This window comes from Salvelinus alpinus, chromosome 28, assembly GCF_045679555.1.
Source record: "Salvelinus alpinus chromosome 28, SLU_Salpinus.1, whole genome shotgun sequence".
Taxonomy (NCBI): Eukaryota; Metazoa; Chordata; class Actinopteri; order Salmoniformes; family Salmonidae; genus Salvelinus; species Salvelinus alpinus.
Window position 1 is genome coordinate 42,602,639 of NC_092113.1, and position 27,694 is coordinate 42,630,332.

A 27,694-nucleotide genomic window follows, 5' to 3' on the forward strand; every position below is an offset into this window, starting at 1 on the left:
TAGGGGACACTATGAGACTACCCAAGATAGGGGACGTTATGAGACTACCCAAGATAGGGGACGTTATGAGACTACCCAAGATAGATTGTAAGAAGAGTTTTAAAGTCTACTTCCAGAGTTTCCTCAACTCATTCAGGAGTACAGGCTACTATAGATACAACCACATGACAGACCAGAGTTATCATGACCTGATCAGAGAGATGTGGGTTTTACCTTTTGCAGTAGAAAACCTCTATAGCACCTGCCTTCCCTGTCATTTCGAAAAACACTAGTGTCATTCATAATGAGATGAACACAGTAAGGTACTGCATTTCTAGATATACAATGATCAGAACACACCGATACAGGTCGCCATAGCATAGCACACTATCCAATCCTCACCGATTGAAGGGACCCTTCTCTTTCTTTTCACTCTATGTTCCCTCCCCTACTTGCTCGATCTGCTCTCTCTCTCTCTCTCTCTCTCTCTCTCTCTCTCTCTCTCCACTCCCCGTTCGTTCCTCTTATCACCGTCTCCGTATTGCCTTCGCCTATGGGGACAGAGGGAGTAAAACGAGTGAATGCGCTGTAATTCTGATGTGTGTTCTACTGGTGCCATTAGCCTAATATCGCCCGCGGGCATGGCTACCGCGTCGGAAAGTCAGCCGCAGCCGTAGAGACGTTTTCACCGCCGCCCCTACCGCGGCGCGGACCCACTCTTTTCTTTCAAATCTTAACCAGCTATATTCATTGTCTATCTGCCTGCGCAGTGCAATGGATTTTACCTATCTAATGTCATAGAGCACAGCCTGCGGTGACTAGTCAGGCAGCAGTACGCGGTACACCAAGGGACTAATAAATAAGACTGGACTATATATATTCATTATATTGCTGGCGTTAGCTGCTACGAGGAAAAACATCGCGGCGGAACAAGGCTGGAATTATGAAGGTATGCCGTTGAAGCAAATTAGCATTTTTTTGCAACGTTTTTTGTTTTAAGGCTGTTTTGTCTAATTGCCAATGTGCTGAGTTCCAATTTTTCACCATGTATTCAACAATACGCTGTATTCAGAACATGCTGTCATAACGAAGCGAGCAAGGAGGTTAGACTAATATGCGGTTCATTTATGTCATCGGCTATTGTGCTCCAATACGCTGCATATGCTCCGCCGATCAGACCTTGCCGTTGACTAGTGCCTTTACCCTTATAGATGTACAATGGGTCCCTTATGCTCTCTGCTGATAAACTCTCCCCTATGCCACTAGCTCCTCAGCAGGCTATCCAATTGAACCGTCTGGTGCCTTCAACACATCTGGCCAGGGATTACCAAGCAGTTATTAACAATTATTGATACCCCTTTCAACATAACTCCGCGTTGCAATTGCCTGCAGCAGCAGCATATGTGGGCATAGTACTATTGTTTGTCTATTTTGTCCAAAGGCCTTTGATCGTGGATGAACTGCAGCAGGCCTATAGTAGTATAGTATAGTATAGCAGCATAGTAGTATAGCAGTATAGTAGTATAGCAGCATAGTAGTATAGCAGCATAGTAGTATAGTGGTATGTAGCATAGTAGCATAGTAGTATAGTAACATAGTAGTATAGCAGCATATCGGCATAGCAGTATAGCAGTATAGCAGTATAGCAGCATAGTAGTATAGTAGTATAGTAACATATCGGTATAGTAGTATGGTGCAGTATAGCAGCATAGTGGAATAATAGTATGACAGTATAGTGACATAGCAATATAGTAGTATAGCAATATAGTAGTATAGCAATATAGTAGTATAGCAATATAGCAGTATAGCAATTTAGTAGTATAGCAATATAGTAGTATAGCAATATAGTAGTATAGCAATATAGTAGTATAGCAATATAGTATAACAATATAGTAGTATAGCAATATAGCAGTATAGCAGCATGGCAGTATAGCAATATAGTAGTATAGCAATATAGTAGTATAGCAATATAGTAGTATAGCAATATAGTATAACAATATAGTAGTATAGCAATATAGCAGCATGGCAGTATAGCAATATAGTAGTATAGCAATATAGTAGTATAGCAATATAGTAGTATAGCAATATAGTAGTATAGCAATATAGCAGCATGGCAGTATAGCAATATAGTAGTATAGCAATATAGTAGTATAGCAATATAGTAGTTTAGAAATATAGTAGTATAGCAATATAGCAGCATGGTAGTATATCAGCATAGTAGTATAGTAGCACAGCGGTATATCGGTATAGTAGTAATGTGGTATATCGCCATAGTAGTATAGTAGCACAGCGGTATAGCAGTATGGTAGTATAGTAGTATAGTAGTATAGTAGTATAGCGGTATAGTAGTATAGTAGTATAGCGGTATAGTAGTATAGTAGTATAGCGGTATAGTAGTATAACAGTATGGCAGCACAGCAGTACAGTAGTATAGCAGTATAGTATGCATAGTAGTATAGTGGTACATCGGCATAGTAGTATAGTAGTACAGCAGTATAGCGGTATAGCAGTATAGTAGTATAGTAGTATAGTAGCATAGCGGTATAGCAGTATGGTAGTATAGTAGTATAGTGGTACATCGGCATAGTAGTACATCAGTATAGCGGTATAGTAGAATAGTAGTATAGTAGTACATCAGTATAGCGTTATAGTAGAATAGTAGTATAGTAGTATAGCAATATAGTAGTATAGCAATATAGTGGTATAGCAATATAGTAGTATAGCAATATAGCAGCATAGTAGTTGGGTAGTATAGCGGTATATCGGCATAGTAGTATAGTAGCACAGCGGTATATCGGTATGGCAGTATAGTAGTATAGTAGTGTAGTAGTATAGTTGTATAGTAGTATAGCGGTATAGTAGTATAGCGGTATAGTAGTATAGCGGTATAGTAGTATAGCGGTATAGTAGTATAGCGGTATAGTAGTATAGCGGTATAGTAGTATAGCAACATAGCAGTATAACAGTATGGCAGCACAGCAGTACAGTAGTATAGCAGTATAGTATGCATAGTAGTATAGTGGTACATCGGCATAGTAGTATAGTAGTACATCAGCATAGCGGTATAGTAGTATAGTAGCATAGCGGTATAGCAGTATGGTAGTATAGTGGTATAGTAGCGTAGCGGTATAGCAGTATAGTGGTGTAGTAGTATGCTGTATAGTCGTATGGTGGTATCACATTATAGCAGCACAGCATTATAGCAGTATAGTAGCGCAGTAGTATAGTAGTATAGCAGTATAGTAGTGATGTGGTGTTGTAGTATAGTAGTGTAGTTGTATAGAAGTAGTGGTATAGCAGTATAGTAGTAGTGCGGTATAGCAGTATGGTGGTATAGTAGTATAGTGGTATAGCAGTATGCAGTATAGTAGTATAGCTGGATAGCAGTATTGAAGTATAGCGGTATAGTGGTATAGTAGTATAGTGGTATAGTAGTATAGCAGTATAGTAGTATAGCAGGATAGTAGTATTGAAGTATAGCAGCATAGTAGTATGTGGTATAGTCGTATGGTGGTATCAGAGTATAGCAGCACAGCATTATATCAGTATAGCAACATCGTTCCGTATAGCAGTATAGTGCAGCATAGTATTATGGCAGTATAGTAGCATATCAGCATAGTAGTAAAGCAGATAGCAGTATAGTACTATATCAGCATAGTAGTATAGTAGTATAGTGGCATAGTAGTATAGTAGTCTAGCAGTACAGCGGTATAGTAGTATAGTAGCATATCGGCATATTAGTAAAGCAGATAGCAGTATAGTAGTACATCAGCATAATAGTATAGTAGTATAGTAGTATATCGGCGTAGTGGTATAGTATAATAGTGGTATAGCAGTATAGTGCAGTATAGCGGTATAGTACGGTATAACAGTGTAGCAGCAGTGTAGTATAGCAGTATAGTAGTGTGTAGTGTAGTGGTATAGTAGTATCGCAGTACAGCAGTACAACATTATAGCAGCATATCAGCATAGTTCAGTATAGCAGTATATCAGCATAGTTCAGTATAGCAGTATATCAGCATAGTTCAGTATAGCAGTATATCAGAATAGTTCAGTATAGCAGAATATCAGCATAGTTCAGTATAGCAGTATATCAGCATAGTTCAGTATAGCAGTATATCAGCATAGTTCAGTATAGCAGAATATCAGCATAGTTCAGTATAAGAGTGCAGTTTATCAGCACAGTAGTATAGTTGTATAGTAGTATATCAGTATAGCAGAATAATAGTATATCGGCACAGTAGTGTAGCAGAATAGCAGTATAGCGGTATAGTAGTATATCAGTAAAGCGGTATATCCGTACAGCAGTATGGCAGTATAGTAGCATATTAGTGCAGTATTATAGTGCAGCATAGCAGTATAGCGGGATAGTAGTATGCTGTACAGTAGTGTTGTAGTATAGTAGTATCGCAGTATAGCAGTATAGCAGCATAGTTCAGTATAACATTATATCATTATAGCGGTATAGTAATATAGCAGTATAACAGTACAGTAGTATAGTAGTATAGCAGCATATTAGTATAGTGTTATAGTGGTATCGTTGTATAGTGGTATAGTATTATAGCGATATAGCAGCATAGTAGTATAGATTTTTTATAACAGTTGAACAGTGTAGTAGTATAGTGGTATAGATGGGTTTGACAGTATAACAGTGTATTAGTATAGTAGTATGGTAGTATAGATCAGTATCACAGTATAGTAGTGTAGTGGCATATATCGCTATAACAATGTAGCAGTATAGCAGTATAGATCGGTAAAAGAGTTTAACAGTATAACAGTACAGTAGTATATATCAGTATAGCAGTATAGTAGTATTGATTAATATATCTGTATAGATCCGTATAGTAGTATAGTAGTATAGCTGTGTAGTAGTACAACTCAGTATAGCGGTATAGCAGGATAACAGTATAGTAGTATAGATTAGTGTAGCCGTATACCAGCATACTAGTTTATATTAGTATATCGGTATAACATTATAGATTAGTGTCGTGGTATATCAGTATAGTAGTATTGATTAGTATAGCAGTATAGCAGGATATGTCAGTATATCATTATATCAGTATAGTGGTATAGATTAGTATATCGGTATAGTAGTATAGATCCGTATGGTGGCATAGATCTGTATAGTAGTATAATTGTATACATCAGTTTAGCAGTATAGAACTATACCACTACATTGGTATAGTGGTATAGTAGTATAGCAGCATATTAGTGCATCATTGTATAGCGGTACAGTAGTGTAGCGATATAGAAGTATAGCGGTATAGATTGGTATAACAACATACCGGTGTAGTAGTATATTAGTATAGATCAGTATAGCGGTATTGGAGTATAGATCTGTTTTACAGTGTAGTTGTTTAGATAAGTATAGTAGTATAACAGTATACCGGTATTGTAGTATAGATCAGTATAGCAGTATATCAGTTTAGTAGTATTGATTAGTATAGCATCATATCCGTATATCAGTACAGTAGTGTAGATCGGTATAGCAGTATAACAGTGTAGTAGTAGAGCAGTATAGGTCAGTACAGCAGTATATCAGTATACCTGCATAGTAGTATAGATCAGTATATCAGTATTGTAGTATAGATCAGTATAGTAGTATAGATTATATAGTAGTATTATTATAGTAGTATATCAGTATATCGGCATAGTAGTATAGATTATGACAGTATATATCAGTATATCAGTATAGATTGGTTTAGCAGTATATCAGTATTTCCGTGTAGTAGTATAGATTATTATAGCAATATATCAGTACAGTAGTATAGATCAGTATAGCAGTATATCAGTATATCGGTATGACAGTATATATCAGTATATCAGTATAGATTAGTTTAGCAGTATATCAGTATATCGATATAGTATTATATATTAGTATAGCAGTATATCAGTATATCGGTATGGTAGTATAGATTAGTATAGCAGTAGATCAGTATATCGGTATAGTAGTGTAGATTAGTATATCAGTATATCAGTATATCAGTAGAGTAGTATAGATTAGTATATCAGTATATCGGTATAGTAGTATAGCAGTAGATCAGTATATCAGTATAGTAGTATAGATTAGTATATCAGTATATCAGTATATCAGTATAGATTAGTATAGCAGTATATCAGTATAGATTAGTATATCAGTAGAGCAGTATATCAGTATATCAGTGTAGTAGTATAGATTAGTATATCAGTATATCAGTAGAGCAGTATAGATTAGTTTAGCAGTATATCAGCATATCAGTGTATCAGTGTAGTAGTATAGCTTAGTTTAGCAGTATATCAGTATAGTAGTATAGATTAGTATAGTAGTGTATCAGTGTAGTAGTATAGCTTAGTTTAGCAGTATATCAGTATATCAGTACAGTAGTATAACTTAGTATAGTAGTATATCTGTGTACCAGTGTAGTAGTATAGATTAGTATAGCAATATATCAGTATATCGGTATAGCAGTATATCAGTATTTCAGTATCAGTGTAGTAGTATAGATTAGTATAGCAGTATATCAGTGTACCAGTGTAGTAGTATAGATTCGTATAGCATTATATCAGTATATCAGTAGAGTAGTATAGATTAGTATAGCAGTATATTGTATAGTAGTATAGCAGTATATCGTATGGTAGTATGGTAGTATATATTAGTATATCGGTATATTGTATGGTAGTATAGCAGTATATCGTATGGTGGTATGGTAGTATAGACTAGTATAGCAGTATACCAGTGTATCAGTGTCGTAGTATAGATTAGTATAGCAGTATAGATGTATGAGCATTAAGCTACATGCTAAATGTCTGGAACAGGCTCAGCTATCACTTTTTCTTACAAATATCTGCAAATGTGCTCTATGCATGCACTGTATGTATGTGTGTCCAAGCGCATTTGTGTGCAGGAGAGAGAGTGTGTGTGTGTTTGTGTTTGTGTGTGTGTGTGTGTGTGTGTGTGTGTGTGTGTGTGTGTGTGTGTGTGTGTGTGTGTGTGTGTGTGTGTGTGTGTGTGTGTGTGTGTGTGTGTGTGTGTGTGTGTGTGTGTGTGTGTGTGTGTGTGTTTGTTTGTGTCTGTGTGTGTGTCTTTGTGTGTGTGTCTGAGTGAGTCAATGAGTGATAGAGTGAGAGAAAGAGACAGAGAGAGAGAGCGAGAGAGAACGAGAGAGCGAGAGAGAGAGAGAGAGAGAGAGAGAGAGAGAGAGAGAGAGGGAGAGAAAGAGGGAGAGCGTGAGAGAGGACAAAGAGAGAGAGAGAGAGAGAGAGAGAGAGAGAGAGAGAGAGAGAGAGAGAGAGAGAGAGAGAGAGAGAGACAAAGAGAGAGAGAGAGAGAGAGAGAGATGACAAAGAGAGAGAGAGAGAGAGAGAGGACAAAGAGAGAGAGAGAGAGAGGACAACGAGAAGAGAGAGAGAGAGAGAGAGAGAGAGAGAGAGAGAGAGAGAGAGAGAGAGAGAGAGAGAGAGAGAGAGAGAAGAGAGAGAAGAGAGAGAAGAGAGAAAAGAAAGAGGAGAGAGAGAGAGAGAGAGAGAGAACGAGACAGAGAGAGGGAGGACAAAGAGAGAGAGAGGGGGAGATGTAAAAGTCATTTGGAAGGTGTGATCTCCTAGTTAATTTGTACCCAACATTGCAACAGTGAAATTGTTGATTCTGTAAGGTTATATCAGAGGAGAGAAGTGACTGTAGTGAGTAATCATTATTCATAGGTAATCTACCCTGCATTAGTTATCCTCAAAATGTAACGTCCTGACCAGAGTTCTTATGTGTTTTGCTTGTTTAGTGTTGGTCAAGACGTGAGCTGGGTGGGAATTCTATGTTGTGTGTCTAGTTTGTCTGTTTCTATGTCCAGCCTAATATGGTTCTCAATCAGAGGCAGCTGTCAATCGTTGTCCCTGATTGAGAATCATATATAGGAGGCTTGTTTTGTGTTGGGATTTTGTGGGTGATTGTTTCCTGTCTCTGTGTTTTGTCTGCACCAGATAGGGCTGTCTCGGTTTTCACATTTGTTATTTTGTTACTTGTATTAGTGTTACCGTTTATTCGTCTAATTAAACATGTTGAACACTAGCCGCGCTGCATTTTGGTCCTCTCCTTCACCTATGGAAGAAAACCGTGACACAAAATGTGTATAGTATGATTCTGCTGGTGTTTGAACCTGACACAGTCAATGTTTTTAACCATTAAACCATTAAACCATTTAACCATAATTGATGAATCTATTTTTGGGGCCTTACAATAATTTTGGGGGGAATTGTACACAATGACACATCGTTTGGAATATATTGTTACCTTGGAGTTTATCACCATACCAACCAATGGGTAGTACCTGAGCCGTAACTATGGACACTTACTGTAGGTCTACCATATGGTGTTACCTACAGTCAGTCCCTATTGCAGATTGGTAGACAAATTATGCATCATTTGCAATCGAGTGTTTTCCTTAAGCTCCCGTTTTCCTGGACTTCAACAGACGATTTGTCAACGATATCAGAGGTATTTACTAATGAATCTGGATGACTGGTCTATGTATCTTGAGGTTCCGTATAGCAGTATATGACACTGTGATGACACTGTGATGACCAATCAGACGCGAGGGCACTGGAGGGTCATCCTTCATTATCCATGGTTACGCAGTCAGCATTTAGCTGCACTCCTCCATCCATGTTTTCTGTCCCTTCCCTTCTATCTGTTATCTTCTTCAGCACCTATACTCTGCGTTACCTGACCTGCACTCCTCCATACTTTCTCTTTTCTTATTTCTCTCCTTCAGAACCGTCCCTGTACCGGTTCTACCGTACCTCTCTGAGGAGCAGCTCTCTCCTGTTTTATACTGGTTCTACCTTACCTCTCTGACGAGCAGCTCTCTCCTGTTTTATACTGGTTCTACCGTACCTCTCTGACGAGCAGCTCTCTCCTGTTTTATACTGGTTCTACCGTACCTCTCTGACGAGCAGCTCTCTCCTGTTTTATACTGGTTCTACCGTACCTCTCTGACGAGCAGCTCTCTCCTGTTTTATACTGGTTCTACCTTACCTCTCTGACGAGCAGCTCTCTCCTGTTTTATACTGGTTCTACCTTACCTCTCTGAGGAGCAGCTCTCTCCTGTTTTATACTGGTTCTACCTTACCTCTCTGAGGAGCAGCTCTCTCCTGTTTTATACTGGTTCTACCTTACCTCTCTGAGGAGCAGCTCTCTCCTGTTTTATACTGGTTCTACCTTACCTCTCTGACGAGCAGCTCTCTCCTGTTTTATACTGGTTCTACCTTACCTCTCTGACGAGCAGCTCTCTCCTGTTTTATACTGGTTCTACCTTACCTCTCTGACGAGCAGCTCTCTCCTGTTTTATACTGGTTCTACCGTACCTCTCTGAGGAGCAGCTCTCTCCTGTTTTATACTGGTTCTACCTTACCTCTCTGACGAGCAGCTCTCTCCTGTTTTATACTGGTTCTACCTTACCTCTCTGACGAGCAGCTCTCTCCTGTTTTAAACTGGTTCTACCTTACCTCTCTGACGAGCAGCTCTCTCCTGTTTATACTGGTTCTACCGTACCTCTCTGAGGAGCAGCTCTCTCCTGTTTTATACTGGTTCTACCTTACCTCTCTGACGAGCAGCTCTCTCCTGTTTTATACTGGTTCTACCGTACCTCTCTGACGAGCAGCTCTCTCCTGTTTTATACTGGTTCTACCTTACCTCTCTGACGAGCAGCTCTCTCCTGTTTTATACTGGTTCTACCTTACCTCTCTGACGAGCAGCTCTCTCCTGTTTTATACTGGTTCTACCTTACCTCTCTGACGAGCAGCTCTCTCCTGCTTTATACTGGTTCTACCTTACCTCTCTGACGAGCAGCTCTCTCCTGTTTCATACTGGTTCTACCTTACCTCTCTGAGGAGCAGCTCTCTCCTGTTTTATACTGGTTCTACCTTACCTCTCTGACGAGCAGCTCTCTCCTGTTTGATACTGGTTCTACCTTACCTCTCTGACGAGCAGCTCTCTCCTGTTTTATACTGGTTCTACCTTACCTCTCTGACGAGCAGCTCTCTCTTGTTTTATACTGGTTCTACCGTACCTCTCTGAGGAGCAGCTCTCTCCTGTTTTATACTGGTTCTACCTTACCTCTCTGACGAGCAGCTCTCTCCTGTTTTATACTGGTTCTACCGTACCTCTCTGACGAGCAGCTCTCTCCTGTTTTATACTGGTTCTACCGTACCTCTCTGACGAGCAGCTCTCTCTTGTTTTATACTGGTTCTACCGTACCTCTCTGAGGAGCAGCTCTCTCCTGTTTTATACTGGTTCTACCTTACCTCTCTGACGAGCAGCTCTCTCCTGTTTTATACTGGTTCTACCGTATCTCTCTGACGAGCAGCTCTCTCCTGTTTTATACTGGTTCTACCTTACCTCTCTGACGAGCAGCTCTCTCCTGTTTTATACTGGTTCTACCTTACCTCTCTGACGAGCAGCTCTCTCCTGTTTTATACTGGTTCTACCTTACCTCTCTGACGAGCAGCTCTCTCCTGTTTTATACTGGTTCTACCGTACCTCTCTGACGAGCAGCTCTCTCCTGTTTTATACTGGTTCTACCTTACCTCTCTGACGAGCAGCTCTCTCCTGTTTTATACTGGTTCTACCTTACCTCTCTGAGGAGCAGCTCTCTCCTGTTTTATACTGGTTCTACCTTACCTCTCTGACGAGCAGCTCTCTCCTGTTTGATACTGGTTCTACCTTACCTCTCTGACGAGCAGCTCTCTCCTGTTTTATACTGGTTCTACCTTACCTCTCTGACGAGCAGCTCTCTCCTGTTTTATACTGGTTCTACCTTACCTCTCTGACGAGCAGCTCTCTCCTGTTTTAAACTGGTTCTACCTTACCTCTCTGACGAGCAGCTCTCTCCTGTTTATACTGGTTCTACCGTACCTCTCTGAGGAGCAGCTCTCTCCTGTTTTATACTGGTTCTACCTTACCTCTCTGACGAGCAGCTCTCTCCTGTTTTATACTGGTTCTACCGTACCTCTCTGACGAGCAGCTCTCTCCTGTTTTATACTGGTTCTACCTTACCTCTCTGACGAGCAGCTCTCTCCTGTTTTATACTGGTTCTACCTTACCTCTCTGACGAGCAGCTCTCTCCTGTTTTATACTGGTTCTACCTTACCTCTCTGACGAGCAGCTCTCTCCTGTTTTATACTGGTTCTACCTTACCTCTCTGACGAGCAGCTCTCTCCTGTTTTATACTGGTTCTACCTTACCTCTCTGAGGAGCAGCTCTCTCCTGTTTTATACTGGTTCTACCTTACCTCTCTGACGAGCAGCTCTCTCCTGCTTTATACTGGTTCTACCTTACCTCTCTGACGAGCAGCTCTCTCCTGTTTCATACTGGTTCTACCTTACCTCTCTGAGGAGCAGCTCTCTCCTGTTTTATACTGGTTCTACCTTACCTCTCTGACGAGCAGCTCTCTCCTGTTTGATACTGGTTCTACCTTACCTCTCTGACGAGCAGCTCTCTCCTGTTTTATACTGGTTCTACCTTACCTCTCTGACGAGCAGCTCTCTCTTGTTTTATACTGGTTCTACCGTACCTCTCTGAGGAGCAGCTCTCTCCTGTTTTATACTGGTTCTACCTTACCTCTCTGACGAGCAGCTCTTTCCTGTTTTATACTGGTTCTACCGTACCTCTCTGACGAGCAGCTCTCTCTTGTTTTATACTGGTTCTACCGTACCTCTCTGAGGAGCAGCTCTCTCCTGTTTTATACTGGTTCTACCTTACCTCTCTGACGAGCAGCTCTCTCCTGTTTTATACTGGTTCTACCGTATCTCTCTGACGAGCAGCTCTCTCCTGTTTTATACTGGTTCTACCTTACCTCTCTGACGAGCAGCTCTCTCCTGTTTTATACTGGTTCTACCTTACCTCTCTGACGAGCAGCTCTCTCCTGTTTTATACTGGTTCTACCTTACCTCTCTGACGAGCAGCTCTCTCCTGTTTTATACTGGTTCTACCGTACCTCTCTGACGAGCAGCTCTCTCCTGTTTTATACTGGTTCTACCTTACCTCTCTGACGAGCAGCTCTCTCCTGTTTGATACTGGTTCTACCGTACCTCTCTGACGAGCAGCTCTCTCCTGTTTTATACTGGTTCTACCTTACCTCTCTGACGAGCAGCTCTCTCCTGTTTTATACTGGTTCTACCGTACCTCTCTGACGAGCAGCTCTCTCCTGTTTTATACTGGTTCTACCTTACCTCTCTGACGAGCAGCTCTCTCCTGTTTGATACTGGTTCTACCGTACCTCTCTGACGAGCAGCTCTCTCCTGTTTTATACTGGTTCTACCTTACCTCTCTGAGGAGCAGCTCTCTCCTGTTTTATACTGGTTCTACCTTACCTCTCTGAGGAGCAGCTCTCTCCTGTTTTATACTGGTTCTACCTTACCTCTCTGACGAGCAGCTCTCTCCTGTTTGATACTGGTTCTACCTTACCTCTCTGACGAGCAGCTCTCTCCTGTTTTATACTGGTTCTACCTTACCTCTCTGACGAGCAGCTCTCTCTTGTTTTATACTGGTTCTACCGTACCTCTCTGAGGAGCAGCTCTCTCCTGTTTTATACTGGTTCTACCTTACCTCTCTGACGAGCAGCTCTCTCCTGTTTTATACTGGTTCTACCGTACCTCTCTGACGAGCAGCTCTCTCCTGTTTTATACTGGTTCTACCTTACCTCTCTGACGAGCAGCTCTCTCCTGTTTTATACTGGTTCTACCTTACCTCTCTGACGAGCAGCTCTCTCCTGTTTTATACTGGTTCTACCTTACCTCTCTGACGAGCAGCTCTCTCCTGTTTTATACTGGTTCTACCGTACCTCTCTGACGAGCAGCTCTCTCCTGTTTTATACTGGTTCTACCTTACCTCTCTGACGAGTAGCTCTCTCCTGTTTGATACTGGTTCTACCGTACCTCTCTGACGAGCAGCTCTCTCCTGTTTTATACTGGTTCTACCTTACCTCTCTGAGGAGCAGCTCTCTCCTGTTTGATACTGGTTCTACCTTACCTCTCTGACGAGCAGCTCTCTCCTGTTTTATACTGGTTCTACCTTACCTCTCTGACGAGCAGCTCTCTCCTGTTTTATACTGGTTCTACCGTACCTCTCTGACGAGCAGCTCTCTCCTGTTTTATACTGGTTCTACCTTACCTCTCTGAGGAGCAGCTCTCTCCTGTTTTATACTGGTTCTACCTTACCTCTCTGACGAGCAGCTCTCTCCTGTTTTATACTGGTTCTACCGTACCTCTCTGACGAGCAGCTCTCTCTTGTTTTATACTGGTTCTACCTTACCTCTCTGACGAGCAGCTCTCTCCTGTTTTATACTGGTTCTACCGTACCTCTCTGACGAGCAGCTCTCTCCTGTTTTATACTGGTTCTACCTTACCTCTCTGAGGAGCAGCTCTCTCCTGTTTTATACTGGTTCTACCTTACCTCTCTGACGAGCAGCTCTCTCCTGTTTTATACTGGTTCTACCTTACCTCTCTGAGGAGCAGCTCTCTCCTGTTTTATACTGGTTCTACCTTACCTCTCTGACGAGCAGCTCTCTCCTGTTTGATACTGGTTCTACCGTACCTCTCTGACGAGCAGCTCTCTCCTGTTTTATACTGGTTCTACCGTACCTCTCTGACGAGCAGCTCTCTCCTGTTTTATACTGGTTCTACCTTACCTCTCTGACGAGCAGCTCTCTCCTGTTTTATACTGGTTCTACCTTACCTCTCTGACGAGCAGCTCTCTCCTGTTTTATACTGGTTCTACCTTACCTCTCTGACGAGCAGCTCTCTCCTGTTTTATACTGGTTCTACCTTACCTCTCTGACGAGCAGCTCTCTCCTGCTTTATACTGGTTCTACCTTACCTCTCTGACGAGCAGCTCTCTCCTGTTTCATACTGGTTCTACCTTACCTCTCTGAGGAGCAGCTCTCTCCTGTTTTATACTGGTTCTACCTTACCTCTCTGACGAGCAGCTCTCTCCTGTTTGATACTGGTTCTACCTTACCTCTCTGACGAGCAGCTCTCTCCTGTTTTATACTGGTTCTACCTTACCTCTCTGACGAGCAGCTCTCTCTTGTTTTATACTGGTTCTACCGTACCTCTCTGAGGAGCAGCTCTCTCCTGTTTTATACTGGTTCTACCTTACCTCTCTGACGAGCAGCTCTTTCCTGTTTTATACTGGTTCTACCGTACCTCTCTGACGAGCAGCTCTCTCTTGTTTTATACTGGTTCTACCGTACCTCTCTGAGGAGCAGCTCTCTCCTGTTTTATACTGGTTCTACCTTACCTCTCTGACGAGCAGCTCTCTCCTGTTTTATACTGGTTCTACCGTATCTCTCTGACGAGCAGCTCTCTCCTGTTTTATACTGGTTCTACCTTACCTCTCTGACGAGCAGCTCTCTCCTGTTTTATACTGGTTCTACCTTACCTCTCTGACGAGCAGCTCTCTCCTGTTTTATACTGGTTCTACCTTACCTCTCTGACGAGCAGCTCTCTACTGTTTTATACTGGTTCTACCGTACCTCTCTGACGAGCAGCTCTCTCTCCTGTTTTATACTGGTTCTACCTTACCTCTCTGACGAGCAGCTCTCTCCTGTTTTATACTGGTTCTACCTTACCTCTCTGACGAGCAGCTCTCTCCTGTTTTATACTGGTTCTACCGTACCTCTCTGACGAGCAGCTCTCTCCTGTTTTATACTGGTTCTACCTTACCTCTCTGACGAGCAGCTCTCTCCTGTTTGATACTGGTTCTACCGTACCTCTCTGACGAGCAGCTCTCTCCTGTTTTATACTGGTTCTACCTTACCTCTCTGAGGAGCAGCTCTCTCCTGTTTGATACTGGTTCTACCTTACCTCTCTGACGAGCAGCTCTCTCCTGTTTTATACTGGTTCTACCTTACCTCTCTGACGAGCAGCTCTCTCCTGTTTTATACTGGTTCTACCGTACCTCTCTGACGAGCAGCTCTCTCCTGTTTTATACTGGTTCTACCTTACCTCTCTGAGGACCAGCTCTCTCCTGTTTTATACTGGTTCTACCTTACCTCTCTGACGAGCAGCTCTCTCCTGTTTTATACTGGTTCTACCGTACCTCTCTGACGAGCAGCTCTCTCCTGTTTTATACTGGTTCTACCTTACCTCTCTGAGGAGCAGCTCTCTCCTGTTTTATACTGGTTCTACCTTACCTCTCTGACGAGCAGCTCTCTCCTGTTTTATACTGGTTCTACCTTACCTCTCTGAGGAGCAGCTCTCTCCTGTTTTATACTGGTTCTACCTTACCTCTCTGACGAGCAGCTCTCTCCTGTTTTATACTGGTTCTACCTTACCTCTCTGACGAGCAGCTCTCTCCTGTTTGATACTGGTTCTACCGTACCTCTCTGACGAGCAGCTCTCTCCTGTTTTATACTGGTTCTACCTTACCTCTCTGACGAGCAGCTCTCTCCTGTTTTATACTGGTTCTACCTTACCTCTCTGACGAGCAGCTCTCTCCTGTTTTATACTGGTTCTACCTTACCTCTCTGAGGAGCAGCTCTCTCCTGTTTTATACTGGTTCTACCTTACCTCTCTGACGAGCAGCTCTCTCCTGTTTTATACTGGTTCTACCTTACCTCTCTGACGAGCTCTCCTGTTTTATACTGGTTCTACCGTACCTCTCTGACGAGCAGCTCTCTCCTGTTTGATACTGGTTCTACCTTACCTCTCTGACGAGCAGCTCTCTCCTGTTTTATACTGGTTCTACCGTACCTCTCTGACGAGCAGCTCTCTCCTGTTTTATACTGGTTCTACCGTACCTCTCTGACGAGCAGCTCTCTCCTGTTTTATACTGGTTCTACCTTAAAACTTCTTACGGCTGAGATCCCGTTAACGGGATCGACTTGACAACAGCCAGTGAAAGTGCAGGGCGCCAAATTCAAACAACAGAAATCTCATAATTAAAATTACTCAAACACACAAGTATTTTACACCATTATTTTACACAATTTTAAAGATAAACTTGTTGTTAATCCCACCACAGTGTCCGATTTCAAAAAGGCTTTAGGACGAAAGCACACCATCTGATTATGTTAAGTCAGTACCTAGTCACAGAAAAACACAGCCATTTTCCCAGCCAAAGAGAGGAGTCACAAAAAGCAGAAATAGAGATAAAACTAATCACTAACCTTTGATGATCTTCATCAGATGACACTCATAGGACATCATGTTACACAATACATGTATGTTTTGTACGATAAAGTTCATATTTATATCCAAAAATCTCAGTTTACATTGCCGCGTTATGTTCAGTAATGTTTTGCCTCCAAAACATCCGGTGATTTTGCAGAGAGCCACATCAATTTACAGAAATACTCATAATAAACATTGATAAAAGATACAAGTGTTTGACATGGAACTTTAGATAAACTTCTACCTAATGCAACCGCTGTGTCCGATTTCAAAAGAACTTTACGGAAAAAGCACCCCATGCAATAATCTGAGTACGGCGCTCAGACACAAAAACAAGCCATACAGGTACCCATCATGTTGTGGAGTCAACAGAAGTCAGAAATAGCATTATAAATATTCACTTACCTTTGATGATCTTCATCAGAATGCACTCCCAGGAATCCCAGTTCCACAATACATTCTTGTTTTGTTCGATAAAGTCCATAATTTATGTCCAAATACCTCCTTTTTGTTCACACGTTTAGTTCCAAAATCCAAATTAATGACGCGCAGGCCAGACGAAAAGTCAAAAAATTCCATTACAGTTCGTAGAAACATGTCAAACGATGTATAGAATCAATCTTTAGGATGTTTTTAACATAAATCTTCAATAATGTTTCAACCGGAGGATTCCTTTGTCTTTAGAAATGAAAAGGAACGCAGCTAACTCTCACGGGGGTGCGCCTGAGTGAGCTCGTGGCACTCTGCCAGACCCCTGACTCAGTAGAAGCATCAAACAAGGTTCTAAAGACTGGTGACATCTAGTGGAAGCCTTAGGAAGTGCAATACGACCCCATAGACACTGTATATTGGATAGGCAAACCTACAAACCTCAGATTTCCCACTTCCTGGTTGGATTTCTTCTCAGGTTCTTGCCTGCCATATGAGTTCTGTTATACTCACAGACATCATTCAAACAGTTTTAGAAACGCCAGAGTGTTTTCTATCCAAATCTACTAATAATATGCATATCTTAGCTTCTGGGTCTGAGTAGCAGGCAATTTACTCTGGGCACCTTATTCATCCAAGCTACTCAATACTTCCCCCCAGCCATAAGAAGTTACCTCTCCGACAAGCAGGTCTCTCCTGTGTTTCCCTACTATCCTGTTGAACGCGGAATGCGGAACATTTTTGGTTACTACCTACCATTTGAGTTTGGATCCCGCAACGTGGTTGGCATCTGTTGCTGGGACTGCTACTATCTGTCTAGGGATCCTGCCTACCAAGGTTCTGAGGAGCTGCTTAGCATAGCACCTAGCCTAGCTACTAGCTGGCTATCAAGGGCCTGAGGAGCTGCTTAGCATAGCACCTAGCCTAGCTACTAGCTGGCTATCAAGGGCCTGAGGAGCTGCTTAGCATAGCACCTAGCCTAGCTATTAGCTGGCTATCAAGGGCCTGAGGAGCTGCTTAGCATAGCACCTAGCCTAGCTACTAGCTGGCTATCAAGGGCCTGAGGAGCTGCTTAGCATAGCACCTAGCCTAGCTACTAGCTGGCTATAAAGGGCCTGAGGAGCTGCTTAGCATAGCACCTAGCCTAGCTAGCTATGTATCAAATCAAATCAAATCAAATCAAATTTTATTAGTCACATACACATGGTTAGCAGATGTTAATGCGAGTGTAGCGAAATGCTTGTGCTTCTAGTTCCGACAATGCAGTAATAACCAACAAGTAATCTAACCTAACAATTCCACAACTACTACCTTATACACACACACAAGTGTAAAGGGATAAAGAATATGTACATAAAGATATATGAATGAGTGGTGGTACAGAACGGCATGGCAAGATGCAGTAGATGGTATAGAGTACGGTATATACATATGAGATGAGTACTGTAGGGTATGTAAACATAAAGTGGCATAGTTTAAAGTGGCTAGTGGTACATGTATTACATAAAGATGGCAAGATGCAGTAGATGATATAGAGTACAGTATATACATATGAGATGGGTAATGTAGGGTATGTAAACATTATATTAAGTGGCATTGTTTAAAGTGGCTAGTGGTACATTTTTACATAATTTCCATCAATTCCCATTTTTAAAGTGGCTGGAGTTGAGTCAGTATGTTGGCAGCGGCCGCTAAATGTTAGTGGTGGCTGTTTAACAGTCTGATGGCCTTGAGATAGAAGCTGTTTTTCAGTCTCTCGGTCCCTGCTTTGATGCACCTGTACTGACCTCGCCTTCTGGATGATAGCGGGGTGAACAGGCAGTGGCTTGGGTGGTTGTTGTCCTTGATGATCTTTATGGCCTTCCTGTGACATCGGGTGGTGTAGGTGTCCTGGAGGGCAGGTAGTTTGCCCCCGGTGATGCGTTCTGCAGACCTCACTACCCTCTGGAGAGCCTTACGGTTGTGGGCGGAGCAGTTGCCGTACCAGGCGGTGATACAGCCCGACAGGATGCTCTCGATTGTGCATCTGTAGAAGTTTGTGAGTGCTTTTGGTGACAAGCCGAATTTCTTCAGCCTCCTGAGGTTGAAGAGGCGCTGCTACGCCATCTTCACAACGCTGTCTGTGTGGGTGGACCAATTCAGTTTGTCCGTGATGTGTACACCGAGGAACTTAAAACTTTCCACCTTCTCCACTACTGACCCGTCGATGTGGATAGGGGGGTGCTCCCTCTGCTGTTTCCTGAAGTCCACAATCATCTCCTTTGTTTTGTTGACGTTGAGTGTGAGGTTATTTTCCTGACACCACACTCCGAGGGCCCTCACCTCCTCCCTGTAGGCCGTCTCGTCGTTGTTGGTAATCAAGCCTACCACTGTAGTGTCATCCGCAAACTTGATGATTGAGTTGGAGGCGTGCATGGCCACGCAGTCGTGGGTGAACAGGGAGTACAGGAGAGGGCTCAGAACGCACCCTTGTGGGGCCCCAGTGTTGAGGATCAGCGGGGTGGAGATGTTGTTACCTACCCTCACCACCTGGGGGCGGCCCGTCAGGAAGTCCAGGACCCAGTTGCACAGGGCGGGGTCGAGACCCAGGGTCTCGAGCTTGATGACGAGTTTGGAGGGTACTATGGTGTTAAATGCTGAGCTGTAGTCGATGAACAGCATTCTCACATGGGTATTCCTCTTGTCCAGATGGGTTAGGGCAGTGTGCAGTGTGGTTGCGATTGCGTCATCTGTGGACCTATATATTCAGAGCCATATCCCTGTAATGCTTATGGGGAGGTGTTACTGTATATATTCAGAGCCACATCCCTGTAATTCTTATGGGGGAGGTGTTGCTGTATATATTCAGAGCCATATCCCTGTAATTCTTATGGGGGAGGTGTTACTGTATATATTCAGAGCCATATCCCTGTAATGCTTATGGGGGAGGTGTTGCTGTATATATTCAGAGCCATATCCCTGTAATTCTTATGGGGGAGGTGTTGCTGTATATATTCAGAGCCATATCCCTGTAATTCTTATGGGGGAGGTGTTACTGTATATATTCAGAGCCATATCCCTGTAATGCTTATGGGGGAGGTGTTGCTGTATATATTCAGAGCCATATCCCTGTAATTCTTATGGGGGAGGTGTTGCTGTATATATTCAGAGCCATATCCCTGTAATTCTTATGGGGGAGGTGTTACTGTATATATTCAGAGCCATATCCCTGTAATGCTTAGAGAAGATCTTATGTCAAGTGTTATTGAAGTGTTGTGGTTGCAGGTTCACTTGGTACATCTAAAGCCTTTTCTTTTGTCGTGTTGCTATAGGCCACCGAGTGCTAACAGTCTGTATCTGGATCATGTGTATGAAATGCTTGATAGTGTATGTGATGTAAACAGAGGTTTCTACTAGGAACAAGATCATCCACATGTATTGATCACATCTTTACTAATACTGTAGATCTTTGTTCTAAAGCTGTATCCGTCCCCATTGGATGCAGTGATCACAGTGTAGTGGCTTTATCCAGGAAAGACAAAGTTACAACAGCTGGACCTAAAATAGTGTATAAGAGATCATACTAAAGATTTTGCTGTGACTCTGATGTGGATGATGTTAAAAAATAATTGTTGGTCTGATGTGATTAATAAGAAGCATCCAGACGCTGCACTTAATGAATTTATGAAATTGCTTCTTCCAATTATTGATAAACATGCACCTGTTAAGAAACTGACTGTTAGAACTGTTAAGAATTGATGAGGAATTGTAAAAACTGTATGGTTGAAAGAGATGGGGCAAAAGGAAGTGGCTGACTGACTTACTGCAAATTGAGAAATGATGCGACTGAACTCAACAAAAAGAAGAAGAAGCTGTATTATGAAGCCAAAATTAATGATATAAAAAATAATGGAAACAACTTTGGAGGAATTTAAATGAAATGATGGGCAGAAAGACAAATTCAACTCCATCTTTCATCCAATCAGATGGCTTATTTATCACAAAACCATTTGATGTTGCCAATTATTTTAATGATTACTTTTCATTGGCAAAGTGGGCAAATTTAGGCAGGAAATGCAGACAAAAAAAAAAGAATAATGAAAGAAAAGCATTGTATGTTAGAATTTTGTAAAGTTAGTGTGGGAGAGGTGGAACATTTTTTGTTTATCGATCAATAATGGCAAAACCTCCTGGCATTGACAACTTAGATGGAAAGCTACTGAGGATGGTAGCTGACTCTATGGCCACTCCTATCTGTCATATCTTTAATCTGAGCCTAGAGGAAGGTGTTTGTCCTCAGGCCTGGAGGGAAGCCAAAGTCATTCCGCTACCCAAGAGCGATAAAGCGGCCTTTACTGGTTCTAATAGCAGACCTATCAGCTTGCAAGCCAGCTCTTAGTTTGCTATGCACACACACGCACGCACACACACACACACACACACACACACACACACACACACACACACACACACACACACACACACACACACACACACACACACACACACACACACACACACACACACACACACACACACACACACACACACACACACAAGTTAATGTTTTAAATGTATGTAAATTGTAAAGTCTTTTGTCCGTAATGTATTTTTCGTTGTGTGTCGGACCCCAGTTTTTCGTTGTGTGTCGGACCCCAGTAAGACTAGCTGTCTCCACTGGTGTCGGCTAAAGGGGATCCCCAGTAAGACTAGCTGTCTCCACTGGTGTCGGCTAAAGGGGATCCTTATAAAATTGAAATATCTGATTGTTGTATTTGTCTTTGATAAGTCCTTACAAGGGGCTTAACTATGGCTATGCAAATGGTCCTAGAAAGGTGTTATTAATATGGAATATTCTACATTTTGGACATTTAGATGTGCTTATGATATTATAGACTGCTTTTTTTAAATAATTAAAAATGTAAAATAATCAAACATATAGATTGCTTATAATTAAAATGATTAAAAGCTCAAACCATAACAAAATGTTAATGAGTACATGGCATAAATCTACATCTATGGTGTGAGGTTGTTAACTTTACATAGTCTGAGATACAGTATAACTTTACATAGCCTGAGCTACAGTATAACTTTACATAGTCTGAGATACAGTAAACCTTTACATAGCCTGAGATACAGTATAACTTTACATAGTCTGAGATACAGTATAACTTTACATAGCCTGAGATACAGTATAACTTTACATAGCCTGAGATACAGTATAACTTTACATAGCCTGAGATACAGTATAACCTTACATAGTCTGAGATACAGTATAACTTTACATAGCCTGAGCTACAGTATAACTTTACATAGTCTGAGATACAGTAAACCTTTACATAGCCTGAGATACAGTATAACTTTACATAGTCTGAGATACAGTATAACTTTACATAGCCTGAGATACAGTATAACTTTACATAGTCTGAGATACAGTATAACTTTACATAGTCTGAGATACAGTGTAACTTTACATAGCCTGAGCTACAGTATAACTTTACATAGTCTGAGATACAGTAAACCTTTACATAGCCTGAGATACAGTATAACTTTACATAGCCTGAGATACAGTATAACTTTACATAGCCTGAGATACAGTATAACTTTATATAACCTGAGATACAATATAACTTTACATAGCCTGAGATACAGTATAACTTTACATAGCCTGAGATACAGTATAACTTTACATAGCCTGAGATACAGTATAACTTTACATAGCCTGAGATACAGTATAACTTTACATAGCCTGAGATACAGTATAACTTTACATAGCCTGAGATACAGTATAACCTTACATAGTCTGAGATACAGTATAACTTTACATAGCCTGAGATACAGTATGACTTTACATAGCCTGAGATACAGTATAACTTTACATAGCCTGAGATACAGTATAACTTTACATAGATTGAGATACAGTATAACTTTACATAGCCTGAGCTACATTATAACTTTATATAGTCTGAGAAACAGTATAACTTTACATAGCCTGAGATACAGTAAACCTTTACATAGTCTGAGATACAGTATAACTTTACATAGCCTGAGATACAGTAAACCTTTACATAGTCTGAGATACAGTATAACTTTACATAGCCTGAGATACAGTATAACTTTACATAGCCTGAGATACAGTATAACTTTACATAGCCTGAGATACAGTATAACTCTACATAGCCTGAGATACAGTATAACTTTACATAGCCTGAGATACAGTATAACTTTACATAGCCTGAGATACAGTATAACTTTACGTAGCCTGAGATACAGTATAACTTTACGTAGCCTGAGATACAGTATAACTCTACATAGCCTGAGATACAGTATAACTTTACATAGCCTGAGATACAGTATAACTTTACATAGCCTGAGATACAGTATAACTTTACATAGCCTGAGATACAGTATAACTTTACATAGTCTGAGATACAGTATAACTTTACATAGCCTGAGATACAGTATAACTTTACATAGCCTGAGATACAGTATAACCTTACATAGTCTGAGATACAGTATAACTTTACATAGCCTGAGATACAGTATGACTTTACATAGCCTGAGATACAGTATAACTTTACATAGCCAGAGATACAGTATAACTTTACATAGTCTGAGATAGAGTTTAACTTTACATAGCCTGAGATACAGTATAACTTTACATAGCCTGAGATACAGTATAACTCTACATAGCCTGAGATACAGTATAACTTTACATAGCCTGAGCTACATTATAACTTTACATAGACTGAGATACAGTATAACTTTACATAGCCTGAGATACAGTATAACTCTACATAGCCTGAGATACAGTATAACTTTACATAGCCTGAGATACAGTATAACTTTACATAGCCTGAGATACAGTATAACTTTACATAGCCTGAGATACAGTATAACTTTACATAGCCTGAGATACAGTATAACTTTACATAGCCTGAGATACAGTATAACTTTACATAGCCTGAGATACAGTATAACTTTACATAGCCTGAGATACAGTATAACTTTACATAGCCTGAGATACAGTATAACTTTACATAGCCTGAGATACAGTATAACTTTACATAGCCTGAGATACAGTATAACTTTACATAGCCTGAGATACAGTATAACTTTACATAGCCTGAGCTACATTATAACTTTACATAGCCTGAGATACAGTATAACTTTACATAGCCTGAGATACAGTATAACTTTACATAGCCTGAGATACAGTATAACTTTACATAGCCTGAGATACAGTATAACTTTACATAGCCTGAGATACAGTATAACTTTACATAGCCTGAGATACAGTATAACTTTACATAGTCTGAGATACAGTATAACTTTACATAGCCTGAGATACAGTATAACTTTACATAGCCTGAGATACAGTATAACTTTACATAGCCTGAGATACAGTATAACTTTACATAGCCTGAGATACAGTATAACTTTACATAGCCTGAGATACAGTATAACTTTACATAGCCTGAGATACAGTATAAACCTTATCCTGAGCAGCAGCCTGCATGGTCGTCTCTTCCCTCTAGTCTCAATTCCCACGTGTATTAATGTGTAGTGTTTTATTATTGAGTTGAACACGGCTGCTGTCTAGCCAGTCCACACCACGTGCTCCTCACAGCACAACGCTGCCTAGTGCCTTGCTCTTCTCTGACAGGGAACCACAACCATTATGGTCTATGACAGAGAACCACAACCATTATGGTCTATGACAGAGAACCACAACCATTATGGTCTATGACAGAGAGAACCACAACCATTATGGTCTATGACAGAGAACCTCAACCATTATGGTCTATGACAGAGAGAACCACAACCATTATGGTCTATGACAGAGAGAACCACAACCATTATGGTCTATGACAGAGAGAACCACAACCATTATGGTCTATGACAGAGACCCACAACCATTATGGTCTATGACAGAGAACCTCAACCATTATGGTCTATGACAGAGAGAACCACAACCATTATGGTCTATGACAGAGAACCACAACCATTATGGTCTATGACAGAGAGAACCACAACCATTATGGTCTATGACAGAGAACCTCAACCATTATGGTCTATGACAGAGAACCACAACCAATATGGTCTATGACAGAGAGAACCACAACCATTATGGTCTATGACAGAGAGAACCACAACCATTATGGTCTATGACAGATAGAACCACAACCATTATGGTCTATGACAGAGAGAACCACAACCATTATGGTCTATGACAGGGAATCACAACCATTATGGTCTATGACAGAGAGAACCACAACCATTATGGTCTATGACAGGGAATCACAACCATTATGGTCTATGACAGAGAACCTCAACCATTATGGTCTATGACAGAGAACCTCAACCATTATGGTCTATGACAGAGAACCACAACCATTATGGTCTATGACAGAGAACCTCAACCATTATGGTCTATGACAGAGAACCACAACCATTATGGTCTATGACAGAGAGAACCACAACCATTATGGTCTATGACAGGGAATCACAACCATTATGGTCTATGACAGAGAACCTCAACCATTATGGTCTATGACAGAGAACCACAACCATTATGGTCTATGACAGAGAGAACCACAACCATTATGGTCTATGACAGGGAATCACAACCATTATGGTCTATGACAGAGAACCTCAACCATTATGGTCTATGACAGAGAACCACAACCATTATGGTCTATGACAGGGAATCACAACCATTATGGTCTATGACAGAGAACCTCAACCATTATGGTCTATGACAGAGAACCACAACCATTATGGTCGATGACAGAGAACCACAACCATTATGGTCTATGACAGGGAATCACAACCATTATGGTCTATGACAGAGAACCTCAACCATTATGGTCTATGACAGAGAACCACAACCATTATGGTCTATGACAGAGAACCACAACCATTATGGTCTATGACAGAGAACCACAACCATTATGGTCTATGACAGAGAACCACAACCATTATGGTCTATGGTAGAGAACCACAACCATTATGGTCTATGATAGAGAACCACAACCATTATGGTCTCTGACAGGGAACCACAACCATTATGGTCTATGACAGAGAACCACAACCAATATGGTCTATGACAGAGAACCTCAACCATTATGGTCTATGACAGAGAGAACCACAACCATTATGGTCTATGACAGAGAACCTCAACCATTATGGTCTATGACAGAGAACCACAACCATTATGGTCTATGACAGAGAGAACCACAACCATTATGGTCTATGACAGAGAGAACCACAACCACTATGGTCTATGACAGAGAACCACAACCATTATGGTCTATGACAGAGAGAACCACAACCATTATGGTCTATGACAGAGAGAACCACAACCATTGTGGTCTATGACAGAGAGAACCACAACCATTATGGTCTATGACAGAGAGAACCACAACCATTATGGTCTATGACAGAGAGAACCACAACCATTATGGTCTATGACAGAGAGAACCACAACCATTATGGTCTATGACAGAGAGAACCACAACCACTATGGTCTATGACAGAAAACCACAACCAATATGGTCTATGACAGAGGGAACCACAACCATTATGGTCTATGACAGAGAGAACCTCAACTATCATGGTCTATGACAGAGAACCACAACCATTATGGTCTATGACAGAGAGAACCACAACCATTATGGTCTATGACAGAGAGAACCACAACCATTATGGTCTATGACAGAGAGAACCACAACCATTATGGTCTATGACAGAGAGAACCACAACCATTATGGTCTATGACAGAGAGAACCTCAACCATTATGGTCTATGACAGAGAGAACCACAACCATTATGGTCTATGACAGAGAGAACCACAACCATTATGGTCTATGACAGAGAGAACCACAACCATTATGGTCTATGACAGAGAACCACAACCAATATGGTCTATGACAGAGAGAACCACAACCATTATGGTCTATGACAGAGAGAACCACAACCATTATGGTCTATGACAGTTAAGGGAAAATATAGATGTCACGCTATGAAAAATTTGTTTGGGTCGTTGAAAAGCGCTCGCTATATAAATACCATGTATTATTTTTAGAACGATATAGGTGTTATGCTTTGAACAACACTTTACTATAGAGGAGATGGCTGTCAGGTTCCTGACCATTTTGGCTGCGTCAAGTACATTCAAGGAAGATCTAGGTTATGTAATGAACGATGGTCTACTATATAGCATCTCCTGGACTCTAGCATCCCAACTGTAGACATAGTACTAGCCTAGCATCCTAACTGCAGACATAGAACTAGCCAAGCATCCTAACTGCAGACATAGTACTAGCCTAGCATCCTAACTGTAGACATAGTACTAGCCTAGCATCCTAACTGTAGACATAGTACTAGCCTAGCATCCTAACCGTAGACTTTGTACTAGCCTAGCATCCTAACTGCAGACATAGTACTAGCCTAGCATCCTAACTGTAGACATAGTACTAGCCTAGCATCCTAACTGTAGACATACCACTAGTCTAGCATCCTAACTGTAGACATAGTACTAGTCTAGCATCCTAACTGTAGACATAGCACTAGCCTAGCATCCTAACTGTAGACATAGCACTAGTTTAGCATCCTAACTGTAGACATAGTACTAGCCTAGCATCCTAACTGTAGACATAGCACTAGTCTAGCATCCTAAATGTAGACATAGTACTAGCCTAGCATCCTAACTGCAGACATAGTACTAGCCTAGCATCCTAACTGTAGACATAGTACTAGCCTAGCATCCTAACTGTAGACATACCACTAGTCTAGCATCCTAACTGTAGACATAGTACTAGTCTAGCATCCTAACTGTAGACATAGTACTAGCCTAGCATCCTAACTGCAGACATAGTACTAGCCTAGCATCCTAACTGTAGACATACCACTAGTCTAGCATCCTAACTGTAGACATAGTACTAGCCTAGCATCCTAACTGTAGACATAGTACTAGCCTAGCATCCTAACTGCAGACATAGTACTAGCCTAGCATCCTAACATTCTCTGACCCCCCAGACCCATCGGTCTGTCAGGTTTAATCTGTGTCCAGGCTTCTGCCCTTTGTGTTTAATCTCAGCTCTCACAACTGCTTCTCTGGGTCCTCTACCACTGCTGAACTCATGTAGCCTGTAGCTAGCGA

The 27,694-nt window shown here is 41.3% G+C and overlaps 1 protein-coding gene across 5 annotated transcripts in view; it reads left to right on the forward strand.

Moving 5' to 3' along the window:
* The first annotated feature begins 498 nt into the window (after positions 1–498).
* LOC139557906 (membrane-associated guanylate kinase, WW and PDZ domain-containing protein 1-like) overlaps positions 499–27,694 on the forward strand; it is a 170,713-nt gene continuing 143,517 nt past the window's right edge. For all 5 annotated transcript variants that reach the window (XR_011671489.1, XM_071373235.1, XM_071373237.1 and 2 more), the window contains exon 1: positions 499–928. The gene's annotated coding sequence lies outside the window, so the exon portion shown is untranslated. The remainder of the gene's footprint in view (positions 929–27,694) is intronic.